Below are 15,504 nucleotides of genomic sequence, written 5' to 3'. Positions count from 1 at the left end.
TTAAAACTAAATATGTTCTAAATACTTTAAAACTAAATATGTTCCCTAAAACGGTGACAGAGCTACAGACCCATGACAGCCTTACACAGGTAGCCAGCAGGTAGCACGCACACATACATTAAAAAAAATAAAAAATAAACTTTTGTCTTGTGTCAAGTAAATATTGTCTCCACATTCAGTTGTGTCTCTATTCCTGTTCAGTTTGTTTTTCATTTTTCTCTGTGTTTTGTTTAAAGTTTTACTTCCTTTGGTCTTTTGTTCTTGATTAGTTTTCACTGTCTCCCCACCTGTCATCTCTCCTGTGTTCTATTGAGTGTATATACAGGGTGGGCCATTTATATGGATACACCGTAATAACATGGGAATGGTTGGTGATATTAAAGTCCTGTTTGTGGCACATTAGTATATGTGAGGGGGCAAACTCCTCCAGATGGTTGGTGACCATGGTGGCCATTTAGAAGTCGGCCATCTTGGATAGAACGTTTGTTTTTTCAATAGGAAGAGGGCCATGTGACACATTAAACTTATTGGTAATGTCACAAGAAAAACAATGGTGTGCTTGGTTTCAACGTAACTTTATTCTTTCATGAGTTATTTACAAGTTTCTGACCACTTATAAAATGTGTTCAATGTGCTGCCCATTGTGTTGGATTGTCAATGCAACCCTCTTCTCCCACTCTTCACACACTGATAGCAACACCGCAGGAGAAATGCCAGCACAGGCATCCAGTATCCGTAGTTTCAGGTGCTGCACATCTCGTATCTTCACACCATAGACAATTGCCTTCAGATGACCCCAAAGATAAAAGTCTAAGGGGGTCAGATCGGGAGACCTTGGAGGCCATTCAACTGGCCCACGACGACCAATCCACTTTCCAGGAAACTGTTCATCTAGGAATGCTCGGACCTGCACCCATAATGTGGTGGTGCACCATCTTGCTGGAAAAACTCAGGGAACGTGCCAGCTTCAGTGCATAAAGAGGGAAACACATCATCGTGTAGCAATTTCAAATATCCAGTGGCCTTGAGGTTTCCATTGATGAAGAATGGACCCACTATCGTTGTACCCCATATACCACACCAAACAATCACTTTTGTTGTTCCAACAGTCTTGGAGGATCCATCCAATGTGGGTTAGTGTCAGACCAATAGCGGTGGTTTTGTTTGTTAACTTCACCATTCACATAAAAGTTTGACTCATCACTGAACAAAATCTTCTGCGTGAACTGAGGGTCCTGTTCCAATTTTTGTTTTGCCCATTCTGCAAATTCTGTGCTGATCTGGGTCATCCTCGTTGAGATGCTGCAGTAGCTGGAGTTTGTAAGGGTACCATCTGTCAGTCTGCCCCAGGGCAGCTTTGGCTACAACTGTAGCTTGCCTCCACCAGTGTGTGAATGTGTGTGTGAATGAGTGGATGACTGGGTGTGTAAAGCGCTTTGGGGTCCCTAGGGGGGACTAGTAACATCGCTATACAAATACAGGCCATTTACCATTTACTCTTGCTGAATGAAGCTAGGACAGCCACTGATGTTTCTTCATTAGTGACAGTTTTCTTGCGTCCACATTTTGGCAAATCCAACACTGAACCAGTTTCACCAAACTTAGCAAGCAGTTTGCTAACTGTAGCATGGGAGATGGGTGGTCTCGTAGGGTGTCTTGCATTGAAATCTGCTGCAATGACCCAGTTACTGCGTTCACCAGATATCAACACAATTTCGATCCTCAAGTGTAAACCTCTTCGACATGTCAATGGCTGTGAACAAAGAGAAACTTATAACTCAAATAACTCATGAAAGAATAAAGTTACGTTGAAACCAAGCACACCATTGTTTTTCTTGTGACATTACCAATAAGTTTGATGTGTCACATGGCCCTCTTCCTATTGAAAAAACAAAGTTGTATCCAAGATGGCCGACTTCTAAATGGCCACCATGGTCACCACCCATCTTGAGGAGTTTGCCCCCTCACATATATTAATGTGCCACAAACAGGACTTTAATATCACCAACCATTCCCATGTTATTACGGTGTATCCATATAAATGGCCCACCCTGTATATTGTCTGTGACTCCCCTCATCCTTTTCGTTTCATCCCTCATGGGTGTTTATCTGTTTGTGCCTTGTTTCCTGATACTGGGATTTACCTGCACTGCCAATATTTTGAAATATATTTCTTGTGAGTGATTGGAATTAAGGCTGAATTTTGAGATTATTCTTTGTCTCGTGAGTCCTGCCTTTGGGTCCAGAGTCTTCCTGCCACACAGCTTTTCCTTGACACAATCAAGAACACAGCTTTCATTAATCAGAAATATCAGTATGTAATAGTGTTAACACAAAAGTAAGTTGAGTTCTTTTGCTGGAAAATTTTCATTAGTCCTTTATTTATCCAGGTAAAAATCTCATTGAGATTAAAAATCTAATTTCCTAGACAGACATAGCAGCATGGCAGCAAAGGTCAAAAATACATGAAATGAATGGGATTAATTTACATGTTAGTGAGGTTCTAGATGTGGTGCCTCTCAACTACAAAACAAGCTAGAAACTTTTTATTTTTATTTTTTTACAAATATTCAGTTTTGATGACTGACAAGACATAATATTGATGGCTTTTTTCGTAGAGAGACATACGTTTCATAGTTTGTATACAAAAAGCTCCTTTAGGTACCATTAATGGACATGAAAAGTCATGCATTCATATTGGATAGTACATAGATGTTTTGTGTGTGTCTTCCATCAGTTTTTCAATTCAATTCAATTAAATTATATTTATATAGCGCCAAATCACAACAACAATCGCCTCAAGGCGCTTTATATTGTAAGGTAGACCCTACAATAACACATACAGAGAAAACCCAACAATCATATGACCTCCTATGAGCAAGCACTTGGCGACAGTGGGAAGGAAAAACTCCCTTTTAACAGGAAGAAACCTCCAGCAGAACCAGGCTCAGGGAGGGGCGGGGCCATCTGCTGTGATTGGTTGGGGTGAGAGAAGGAAGACAGGATAAAAGACATGCTGTGGAAGAGAGACAGAGATTAATAACAGATATGATTCAATGCAGAGAGGTCTGTTAACACATAGTGAGTGAGAAAGGTGACTGGAAAGGAAAAACTCAATGCATCATGGGAATCCCCAGCAGCCTACGTCTATTGCAGCATAACTAAGGGAGGATTCAGGGTCACCTGGTCCAGCCCTAACTATATGCTTTAGCAAAAAGGAAAGTTTGAAGCCTAATCTTGAAAGTAGAGATAGTGTCTGTCTCCTGAATCCAAACTGGAAGCTGGTTCCACAGAAGAGGGGCCTGAAAACTGAAGGCTCTCCTTCCATTTGTTACGGAATAAATATATATTAGTGCTTAGTGCTTATTTTCTGATTATATTGTTTTATGTAGTTTAATAATTTTTAATAATTTTAATAATACAGGCCTCTATATATGGAGGACCACAAGAGCCACGCGCATCGAAATAAAAAATCCTGTGCTTAATTAATGAATTGTAGAATAAAGTTTTATTATATTTACAAAATAAATAAATGCTTTTTAAGTCTTCATTTCAAAAAACATTTTCGAATTGCACTTTAATAAACTTCATTTCAAAAACCTTTTTCGAATTGCACTTTAATAAACTTCATTTCAAAAACCTTTTTCGAATTGCACTTTAATAAACTGCATTTCAAAAACCTTTTTCGAATTGCACTTTAATAAACTGCATTTCAAAAACCTTTTTCGAATTGCACTTTAATAAACTGCATTTCAAAAACCTTTTTTGAATTGCACTTTAATAAACTGCATTTCAAAATCCATTTCCCTTTCCTGTTCGCTCAGGGATTAACATGTGGATTAGCATTTGGATTAGCAGTTGGATTAACAACTTCATTTTAAAAATCCTGCTGCTATTCAAATTAGCCACACCGTGGGATGTAAGGAGCTCTCTGATTGGTTGGTCAGACACAGGCTGTCTGCCAGCCTGGATTTTTCTAGCTCATAGCTTCGCCCTGCTAAGAAGCCTGTGTGCTTGTACAAAGGCCGTTCGGCCTCGGGATTTACACTCGGCTCGACACGGATATGTGAAGAATGAAGGGACCCTGCAGCGAAACGGAGAGCCCAACCTCTGACTGAGTGCCTGTTTACAAAGTCTGACCACCTGTGAAGGTAACGTGCTAACGTGGCTAACGCTAGCATCACCGCACGTAGCCCCGTTATTTTAAGGTCATCTTAGCTTATGAAAGTTTTACGTCGCAACTGTACGAGCTAGCTACGTGTTTTGTAAGCTGCTGTGCTCTTCACAAATAAAGCTGGAAGCAGCTCAGACTGTTAGAACCAGCACTGAGGCCTGTTACATTTATACAGTGTTAGAGCAACGGCTGCAGCCTATAGCCTTTAAACTAGCGATTAAAATGCTGACAGTAAACTCGTCAGTCCAGATGTTACCACATTACTTTGTGATACTTGTGAGTTAAAACAACTGAGACAGGCTGATTAAAATAACAGCTTTCAGTGCTCTCATTCAGCATATAAAGACTGGAAATCACACTACTTTTTTTTCATTCTCAACTGGACATAAATGATGATCAAAGGTTGTATATATATATGATGAATTCATCAAATCCCAGCCTGTAACACAGTGCGCTGAATCTTAGCTTTGAATGTCCAGTATATTCTAATCAGTGCAATCTAAGCATTCACTGAACCTACAGTATCTATACCTGTGTGGCAAATGTGTGGTAAAACTACAGATAATGAAATTCAGTTATTAATACAATATACATCATGAGAAACGAAAGCTGAAATCCCTGTTTATCTGCTCCTGATGAGATGGGGCAGTATGCTCTGTTCTCTTCTAATCAGACAAATAAGGCGATGACTTTCTGTGAACAATATTTTCTTATAACTCAGCAGTATAATGCATCATAAAACAATATCATTCATTCACAATAAATCAACAGTCTAATGTAATGCAAATCAGTTTACCAAATGTAATAATTATCACCTTCTTCTAGTTCAGGAGAATAATGCAAACTAAAACTACATAATAATTCACAATCTTTAATTAGGGGTCTAACATGGCATAAAATAATATCATAATCCCACAATTCCCCCTGATGAGCTCTTTAGACTTAAAGAGCTCACTTACACCCTGCAATCCAGTGTTGCCGGGTTCATTTCTCCTTACTCCTGAGACCCTTTGTCCCCCTGTTGGGTGAACCATATGTGAGATGACCTCTGTGTTTGCGCAGTTCGGATGCAAGAAAAACTTTTATTACAACAACAACAGTAGATACAGATGATACTCCCATCACTCCCCAGTTCTCCCACAGCTTTATTTCGGTGCTACCTTATACCCTCCAAACGTACTCAGACTAGAACCTCTGTCCGAGGAGCTTTTAACCTTTATTTTATTGCTGTAGGCACCAGTGTCTTCCAGTCCGGTGATCCTCTGCTCTTGTTCCCTTCAACCTCAGGGGTTAGACAACCCTTCAGTCGTTGCACAGATCAGGGGATTATTCTGCCCCGATTTCAAACAATGATCTGTGTATTCTGGGATCACAACTGTGTTCCCCAGCAAAAGGAACAGAAAGGTGTTCTCCTTATGACCAACAGCCTCTCGAACCTCGTTGGTCTGGTGTTCCTGGATTTCCGCCAACCCCTTCATGGTTATTGCTGTGTTTATGGGATCCATCCATTTGAGGTGACTAACTGGCGCCCAAAATGCCATGACACTTGAACCCAGTTGATGTTTCCGCAGTCACCGTGTCTGTCTCTGCTGCCAAGGATCCTCGTATATCTGTGACCTCGTCTGGTGTCTGTTCCTTCCTCTGTAAGAGACAGAAAACCAAAACACCTCCCTTCCCAGCTCTAACAATCTAATGTTGCTGTCTACTGATCTTTTAGTGATTCAGAATTTGTTTAGAATATTCAGAATGTCCCAAGGACTTATCCTAATTTGGTGTATGTGTGTGTAAGCGTGTTTGCATTTAGCCTGCTGCACTCAAGGCATTTCCTACACTTTATCAGTCGCCGAACTATTGCCGAACGAAGCTTATGACCTTCAAAAAACCGAGTGCCAACTCATTATAAGCACATTTGCAAAATATGTATACAAATGATTAAAACCACTCATTCTAATAAAAGACATAAACAAATTAGCCATTTCTAATTCTAACATGTGTCCATTCAATGAAGCTAGAAAATTAAAAGAAAAGGTTAGTGACCTCATATCTTAGAAAGTATCAGACTTTCTCCTATCCAGTGTCGTTGCTCCAGTCTTGTTATCCTGTGTTAGGGAATGAAATCAATTTAATTGTCATGTTAGATCTGTTCAACTCCTGGCTCCGCCCAGAGCCTGCGTCTTCACAATTGTCTACAAACAAAACCTGTATTATTATGAACTTCACTTCAACATGAACTTGTTGACTACTTTTGACACCTGTAGATAGAAGATTAACATGGGGTTATAACAATCACTGTAATACAAATGTTAATATGTCAATAGCTTCAATAAATGTTCAATGCAATGCTTGTTATATGATTCTAATGTAACAATAATGCTGATGCTAAAATAACAGTAAAACACACCCTTTTTATCCCTCACTGACCACAGCAGGGGCATCTATGTTTTGATTCAGCCATGAAGCTCACCTGATTCATCACTGAGCCCCACCGGCACTGGCATCTGACAGGGTGGTGCTGCATATTCTTCCTTTAATGTCACTATTTTCAATCTGTTAATTAGAGTGCTTAAACATGAAGTAGACTACGTCCACAACAAGTCAATACAGCTGTAAATGTGGCCAATTATCAATCTATTACCAATCAATAACAAAAAATAACTTTTATTTTATGCATGCTTTTAGTCAACCACTCACCCACAGGATCTCCAATCCCAGAAAATTCCTTCTCCTCATTTAATGAGTCTGTCCTCCTTCCATGCCCTGGTAACTGGTCCATCCAGAGCCATATCATCTTGAAATATACATACAACAAGCCAAACCACACCTTGGTCACACCAACCCTTTTCCGCCCTGAAGATGTCCAACGCCATCTTAGTCTGGACTGTCAAAGGTGACTTTAACGCTGACTGTTCCGACAATCCATTTTATAACATTTCCTGGTCAGATTAGCCAATCTCTGCACACTGGAATAAACATACTCAACATGATCAACATTTTTCTTATTTCTTATTTCTTATTTCAGTGCACTGTAACAAAAGCAAAAACAAACGTGACCAATATAATACTCATATTATAACAAATACTGGGGCCCATTGGAAACATGTCCAAGCATAAAACCATCTTTCTCTCTCTTAGAGAAAGAAAATAATCCAAACCTCACTGATAAAATCAACCTAGTGTTAAGCAAAACCCAAAATCAACCAAAACTTCACCAGAAAGTTTTTCTCCGTCCCGGGACAATATAGTGTAAGCATACAGGTACCGTAACTTCTTTTGCACTGACAAAAACGTGTTGGACTTATTTGATTCAATAGTGGACACTTTTTGCACACAAATGTTTTGCTTTGGTAGAAACTTAAACAACTGAGTTAAATCAACACAACCTTTTCATATTCAGTAAACCTGTGCATTTTGGGTTCATAAAACACATTCATTGAAACATGTTCAGATGGAGTAAGTTGAGCTCCTGGAATATTTTAATCCTTCACAATTCTGTCATTTTATTTCAACACTATTCAATAACTTTTATCCAAATTCTACTTGGTCCCTTAAATACTACATGTTGTCTTCATATTGCCTACGGTTCAACAAAGTCTAAATTCTAGTTACCATAAAAATTGAATGGGTCTACAACAACTACCATCCTCCTATCTTTATCCTAATTGCACGAGGGCTGGGAAATAACTCTAAAGTGATAGGTTACGAGGCAGGGTGCACCCCGAACAGGTCACCAGTCTATCACCTAAAAACAAACAACCATTTACACTTACATTCACAGATAATTTAGAGTCATCAATTAACCTAGCTCTAACAGCTTCATGACTTTTCACTGTGGCAGGAAACCAGAATACCCAGAGAGAAACCACTGCAAACTAACCAGACTGTGGACTTGCACCCAGGACCTTCTTACTGTGGAGCAACAGCACTCACCAGCATGCCAACAATGTAGGAAATACAGGGAAGCTATGATTTCCTGTTGAATTTTGTACAGATCTTTAAAGCCTGAGGCAATTGTGTTAAATACACGTGGGATGCTTACATAAATCCAAGGGCTGACCCCCTTTTCTTCTTTTTATTTTATATTTTATTATTGTTATTATTTTTATTTTTATTATTATTATTTTTTTTTTTTAGTGTGTTCCTCCTTCAATTAAATCTCAATACAAACATGTGACTCTCCGAAATAAGGCTCACACCGTTAATTCATCATTTTCACTCTGTACCACTGCTCCTTATCAGGCTGTGCGAAGCACAGTAAACAATTCAGTCGAGGCCTTGAGCCATAAACAGACATCACTCACAGACATTGTTTTCATAACCAAACTGCTTTAGACCCTGTCCCCTAAATCTACACAAATGCCCTCTGGGTGACATGAAATGCATTTAACCAATTAATAATCAATGGCTTCTTATTGTTGTAACAAATTCTGTATTTGGACGTTTGTGTGCAGCATTTTGCGTATCAGCATAGCATTTGTTAGTAAAGCATTCTTCATTGCATCAGCGTGTGTGTATCACTCTTCATTGCACAAACATGTGTATGTATGTGTGTTTGTGTGGATCACTTCTCAGTGAATTGAATCAACATTTCGATTTGTGTGCGTGTGTGTGTCATTTCTCAGTCAATCAACGAGTGCATATGTGTTCATATGTGTGTTTCTCTTAATTCTGAGTCAGTGTGTGTAGATGTGTGTGTTTTTGTGTTCATCACTTTCCTGTTCTGGTGTTCTGGGTAAACCAGGGCCTGAAGCGTGCTCTGGGGTCCTGCCCTCCCCCTTTTCAGTCCGTTTGGGTCCATTGGTGCTGCTTCCCAAAGTTCTGTCCATAATGGTTCTGGCCCCAATTGAGGCAGTCCTTTTCTCCAGTGTCCTGCATCTTCTCCTTGTCCAGCTCCTCCTTAACTTGACCCTTTTTGCTTCTGTAGCTCCTTCAGGGTTTGCTCCTGCTGTTGGAGCTTCTCGTCAGGTTTGGCAACCTCCTGCTCCAGCAAGCTCCGGCCTGATTTCAAGTCCTGTATCTGGGACTCTAAGCCTGACTGATGGGTTCGATTAGCAGCCAGCTCCTCCTGAGCCATGCTCAGTTTCTGCTCTGATGTCTTGAGCTCTCACTGAGGGCAGAAACCTCAGAGTCTTTTCCGTACACGTCAGATTGAAGTTTATTGATGTTTTCCTTGCTTTGCTCCACGGCCTTCTGCAGCCCTGCTGTTCGGCTCTTCTCAGAGGTCAGCTCCTGGCTGAGCCCCGACACCTGTGCCTTCAGCTTATGTTCTTCTGCTGCTTTTGTCCAATCTGAGGTGCCTCCTGACCTCAGTTACTCCTCGTGTCTCTGGCACGCCCTTTTTGCTGCCCGATTATCCGTGTTGGTCTGTCACTGTCCTGCACAGTTTTGATGCAGAGTTGTTAAGGTCAGCATTCTTTTGCTCGGCCTCACTTTTCATCCGGGCTTAATAGGCGTCTCGTCACAGCTCTGTCAGCTGAAGCTGTCTGGAAATCTCCCCCGTGTAGTGAAACGGGCCTTGGATTTAACGTTCTCCGTCTCCGCTGCATGAGATCTTTTTCCTGCAGCACTGTTGACATTTTCAGGCTGTTGTTGTGAGTCCAGCTGCTGTAGCATTTAGTCAGGGTCACATCAAAGATGGTAGAGAGGAGAGCAAAGATGATAGAGGGGAGAGCAGGAGTCCAGGTCAGCCTCGGCTTTCCGGGCCGACAAAGCAGCCTGTAATTAAGCATAAAGAGAAAAAACAAAAACAAAACAAAAAACAAACGAACAGGAAAATGATGTTGTTTTGGCTGTGTTATTCAGAGAGGGGCCAGGCCCTGTGTCAGCCTTCTCCCCCCCTTTTTTTTGTTTTTTCTCACTATATAATCAACTCATAACCCACCAAGTTGACAGGACAACACAGGTACACGTTAAAATTCTTAAGATCATGTTTAATAATTCAAAAAAGGAATTTTATTTCATTCAGTAATCTCTTGTATTAATCAATCAGAGGAAAACATGTCACAATTTGACTCTTTTAACCACTAAATTTGTTGTTTCATCACTGGTTTGTGATTTACCAGTGTCTTTCTTTTTGAAGTCAAGTTGTTGTCCTGCAACCCAGAGAGTTTATTTGTTAGTAGTGGATAGACTTTATCATTTAACATCAGGTGTATGTTAAGTTTTGCTGCTTTAACCTTGCTGGAAAATCTTCACGTGTTCATGAATGTAAGCTGTTTCTTCATTGCGTGTATGTGCGTTTGTGGGTGGGTTATTTTAACTTTTTTCTCAAACAAGGCATTTCTCTAATTGTGTGTGTTTTTAATTTTGTTTCCCAAATTTTGATTTCCCACCTTAAATAACAGCATCCCATGTCTTCAGCCAGGAATTAGAGCTTGCTTGTGAGATTCAGGGACACATGGTGCCAAAAACAATTCAGTGAAAAACTTGCCTGAAAATTTCCAGTGATGGTAACCGATAACTGGAGGAGAAGATGTCCTTTAAGCTTCTTTTTCGGGTGGGGACAAAGTGAGAGGTCAAACTGTAAAATTTTGAGCCAGAGCTTGGCCTGTGTGTCGTCCCAATTTTATTAATCTATCCTTTTGCTGCTGTACTCAGGTCTCCTGGTTGAGAGAAATCCACCTGTATTAAGAGACTAAAACATTCATTTACTATTTTTCTTAAAACATCCATTTTGTTCATCTGCCTAGATTTTACTCTCTCTCTTGGTGCATAGTTCACACAGTCAGGCAGTTGCCTTTTATGGGCATACAAATTTCCGGTCACTCACCCCCAGCAGCTGCGAAGCCGTCTCTCCTATATCAAAACCCAGCCAAACATCAAACATTCACCGTAGTCATTCAAAACTTTATTTGTAATATTATAATCAGCAAAATCAGCGTTTTAATTACAGGCATGTATCATTGTTTGCAAATCATACTTATAAAACTCAATAACACGCTAAACAGGAAGTCCTCTGTGGGCTTCACAGCAGCCACCTCATTTGCATGTTCACACACTATCTAAAAATAGCTCGCAGCGCTGCAGCGCACTGTCGTCACACACACAGCCTCGTTTCACACTCAACTCTCTATCTTATTTTACAAAGACGTCTTATATTTACACTCACTCTCAGGCCTGAAAGTTTTAGCGCCTACACAATTTTGACAAATTTAAGATAACGGGTCCAACCGAAGAAAGTCCAACTTTTTGTAATCAATTAACCAGTATCAGCCTCTAACTGTATCTGGCCTCATCTCTAAAGTCCCTAACTCAATTTAAAGTGTCCAAAAAAGCGCAGATAAGGAGCCTCTAACTCCTAGCTTGTTCCAGGATGCCCTGTACCCCACAGTCAAGCCAACTGAACTAACCCTGTTCGCCGACAGGTCAAGGTCGCGCGTCCGCGGCCAGGAGGGAGCGTAACCTCCGGGCTATGCGCCTCTTAGTGGCCTCTAACCACCGTTCTCACAAAATTTATAATACTTTTAAACCGCCGTCAACCCTCTAAAACAAGAGTATGACTGACGCAGATGCAACGTTATGGACAATGGAGCCTCTAACTCTCAACATGGCCAACACAGATGCAATCCTTTAAACCAATGGAGCCTCTAACTCACAAAATGACCAATTCCCTATCAAACTACCTGAGCCTCTAACTCAGTATTATTTTCCTTTACCTTGAGCCTCTAACTCAGTATTATTACTTGTAACCTTACTTCAAATTTCAACACTCATGAGATTTTTCATCAAAATCAAAACAGGCCTTCACCAGTAATTTCAGTGAGTAGACTTTTAATTTATACAGTCCAATTTGGCACAGTTTGGATTTACATTCAACAGGTTGTGCCTCACCTTTAAATGTGCCTGCTTGCCCACTCACGTCAGACCACTGGCTCGTGCCTGCCCGTTCAACCACCTCGGACCGTCCAAACCTCCAAAACTTCCATCCCAATACCACAGGACGAGCCCCCAAAACTGTTACGGATTCAAATATTGGGGATGGATACAAGAGGAAAACCAAAATAACCACACTGGTCCGGCCGGGTCAAGTCAATCGATGATTTAATGAACACACGCGTGGGAGATGGACACCATACAGCAGACAGCATCAGATCTCAAAATGGTGGAGCCTTGATCAAACTCTTATAGCCTCTAGTGGCCCCCACCTAATCATAAAAGCCTAAACATTCACATTCTTTCTCACACAGCGCCTAAGCTACGACCTTGGCTCCCTGTTTATCTGCTCCTGATGAGATGGGGCAGTATGCTCTGTTCTCTTCTAATCAGACAAATAAGGCGATGACTTTCTGTGAACAATATTTTCTTATAACTCAGCAGTATAATGCATCATAAAACAATATCATTCATTCACAATAAATCAACAGTCTAATGTAATGCAAATCAGTTTACCAAATGTAATAATTATCACCTTCTTCTAGTTCAGGAGAATAATGCAAACTAAAACTACATAATAATTCACAATCTTTAGTTAGGGGTCTAACATGGCATAAAATAATATCATAATCCCACAATACCATATTTCTAAGCTTTTCAGGGCCGAGTACAATAACCTCAGTTTGATCTGAATTAAGAAGCAGAAAGTTAGCGGCCATCCAGGTCTTTATGTCTTTAAGACATTCTTGCAGTTTAACTCATTGGTGTGTGTTATCTGGCTTCATGGACAGATAGAGCTGGGTGTCATCTGCATAGCAGTGTAAATGTATGCTATGTCTTCTAATGATGCTGCCTAAGGGAAGCATGTATAATGTAAACAGAATTGGTCCTAGCACTGAACCCTGTGGAACTCCATAATTAACCTCAGTGTGTGAAGAGGACTCTCCATTTACATGCACAAACTGGAGTCTATTAAATAGACATGACACAAACCACTGCAGTGCAGTACCTGTAGTACCTACAGCATGTTCTAATCGCTCTAATAGGATATTATGGTATTACGCAGCAGCGACCGTCACGGGGGAGAGGCGTTTCCACACCCCTGCCGCGGGATTCCTTTGCGTGCTGTTCTGAGCTGTTCACCGGCCTCCTTCTTGGCAGCGATGTGGTCAGGGGATGAGGAGCAAGTTTTCATCCCCTGACCATCACCAGTTTCCTCCGTCACTTCTGTTCCCTCATCTGGGAGGAAACGCCACTCACGCCGCCGGCACCCCTTACCTCAGCTGGATTCGGGAACTTCTGAGCAGCCGGCTGGGGTGAGTGATAAAAACACTTTTTCTGTTTCGTCTGAGGACTTTGTTCATTCTCCTTTGGAGCCTAGAACCATACCCGATAAACTGAAGGTTGACTCAGAGACTGAAAATTCCAGAGGAGCGCTTGTTGCTTCTAAACTAGCGTTTCCTGATACTATTGGGCTAGTGCAGCCTGCTCTTCCCCCCACTGGAAGCTCAGCCAAGCCGTCTTTGCCCCCTATTTCAGCTAAGAGCCCAGACGAGCTCAGCCTGCCTGCTAAAGACTGTTTTTTACCTGTTCACTCTGAGCAGAAGAACCTAAGGAGAACTGTTTCCTCTGAGCCCATCCAGCAGGTTAAACTGTGCTCTGGAGGCTCAGGAGAACATAGTCCACCACCCTCTTCACGTTCACTACAAAAACCTCTTCAACCGTCAACCCAGTTAGCTGCCCAGCTAGCTACTCCGTTACGTATAGCTCAATCATCTGCTCCATCACTAGGTTCATTCTCACGTCACCCGTTACTTCAGCCTGTAGCAGCCCAGTACCCTGCTGAACCACACTCTTCAAGGAAGACTGCAACTCTGCTTCCTGGTCCCAACTCTGGATAGTCATATTTTGAGGGGTTTAATAAATTTGTCCATATTTCTAGAAATGAGAGCTGCTCCATCCAAAGTGGGATGGATGCCATCTCTCCTAACAAGACCAGGTTTCCTCCAGAAGGTTTGCCAATTATCTATGAAGCCCACATCGTTTCTGGGACACCACTCAGACAGCCAGCAATTTAAGGAGAACATGCGGCTAAACATGTCACTCCTGGTCTGATTGGGGAGGGACCAGAGAAAACTACAGAGTCCCACATTGTTTTGGCAAAGTTGCACACCGATTCAATATTGATTTTAGTGACCTCCGATTGGCGTAACCGGGTGTCATTACTGCCGAAGTGAATTATGATTTTACTGAATTTACGTTTACCCTTAGCCAGCAGTTTTAAATTTCCTTCAATGTCGCCTGCTCTGGCCCCTGGAAGACAATTGACTATGGTTGCCGGTGTCTCTAGCTTCACATGTCTGACAACAGAATCACCAATTACCAGAGTTTGACCCCCGGCGAGTGTGTCGCCGAGTGGGGAAAAATGGTTAGACGCATGAACGGGTTGGTGGTTTCTCTCAAAATGTAAAAGAACCCACCCACCACTTTAATCACACTCTAGATCTTGTTTTAACATATGGCATAGAAACTGAACATTTAACAGTGTTTCCTGAAAACCCTCTCCTGTCTGATCATTTCCTGATAACATTAACATTTACAATAATTGATTACACAGCAGTGGAGAGTAGACTTTATCACAGTAGATGTCTTTCTGAAAGCGCTGTAACTAAGTTTAAGAATATAATCCAGCCACTGTTATCATCGTCAATGCCCTGTACCAACACAGAGCAGAGCAGCTATCTGAACGCTACCCCAACAGAGGTCGATTATCTTGTTAATAATTTCACCTCCTCACTACGTACGACTCTGGATACTGTAGCTCCAGTGAAAACGAAGGTCTCTAATCAGAAGTACCTGACTCCGTGGTATAATTCTCAAACACGTAGCCTAAAGCAGATGACTCGTAATCTGGAGAGGAAATGGCGTGTCACAAATTTAGAGGATCATCATTTAGCCTGGAGAAATAGTTTGTTGCTTTATAAGAAAGCCCTCTACAAAGCCAGAACATCTTACTATTCGTCACTGATTGAAGAAAATAAGAACAACCCCAGGTTTCTCTTCAGCTCTGTAGCCAGGCTGACAAAAAGTCAGAGCTCTTTTGAGCCAACCATCCCTTTAACGTTAACTAGTAATGACTTCATGAACTTCTTCATAAATAAAATTTTTATCATTAGAGAAAAAATTACCAATAATCATCCCACAGATGTAATATTATCTACAGCTACTCTTTGTAATGATAACAGCAAATCCTTATTTGCCTAGTATCATGTTTTATGTTGTTAATACTCCTAGACTGTAGGGGGAGCTAGAGAGCCAGAGGGAGTTATCTCGGAGTAGACTGTGATGGCAAAGCTTTGTTTACATGTGAACCACAGTTCGATAAAATACCTTCTCTTCAAGTAATGGTGTCATTCTTAAGAACCCACAACAACATAAAGAAACAAGACATGGTGTCAGAA

The 15,504-nt window shown here is 41.2% G+C and overlaps 1 long non-coding RNA gene across 1 annotated transcript; it reads right to left on the bottom strand.

The window, feature by feature from the left end:
* Positions 1 to 8,231: 8,231 nt before the first annotated feature.
* On the bottom strand, positions 8,232 to 12,679 carry LOC146507500 (uncharacterized). Its single transcript, XR_014877391.1, has 2 exons — positions 11,756 to 12,679; positions 8,232 to 11,703 (listed from the first exon to the last, which is right to left on the bottom strand). It is a non-coding gene; the product is annotated as an uncharacterized LOC146507500 (long non-coding RNA).
* Between the last annotated feature and the right edge of the window lie 2,825 nt (positions 12,680 to 15,504).

This window comes from Neolamprologus multifasciatus, chromosome 12 (assembly GCF_963576455.1).
Source record: "Neolamprologus multifasciatus chromosome 12, fNeoMul1.2, whole genome shotgun sequence".
NCBI lineage: Eukaryota > Metazoa > Chordata > Actinopteri > Cichliformes > Cichlidae > Neolamprologus > Neolamprologus multifasciatus.
This window is presented reverse-complemented; position numbering and strand designations above follow the sequence as displayed.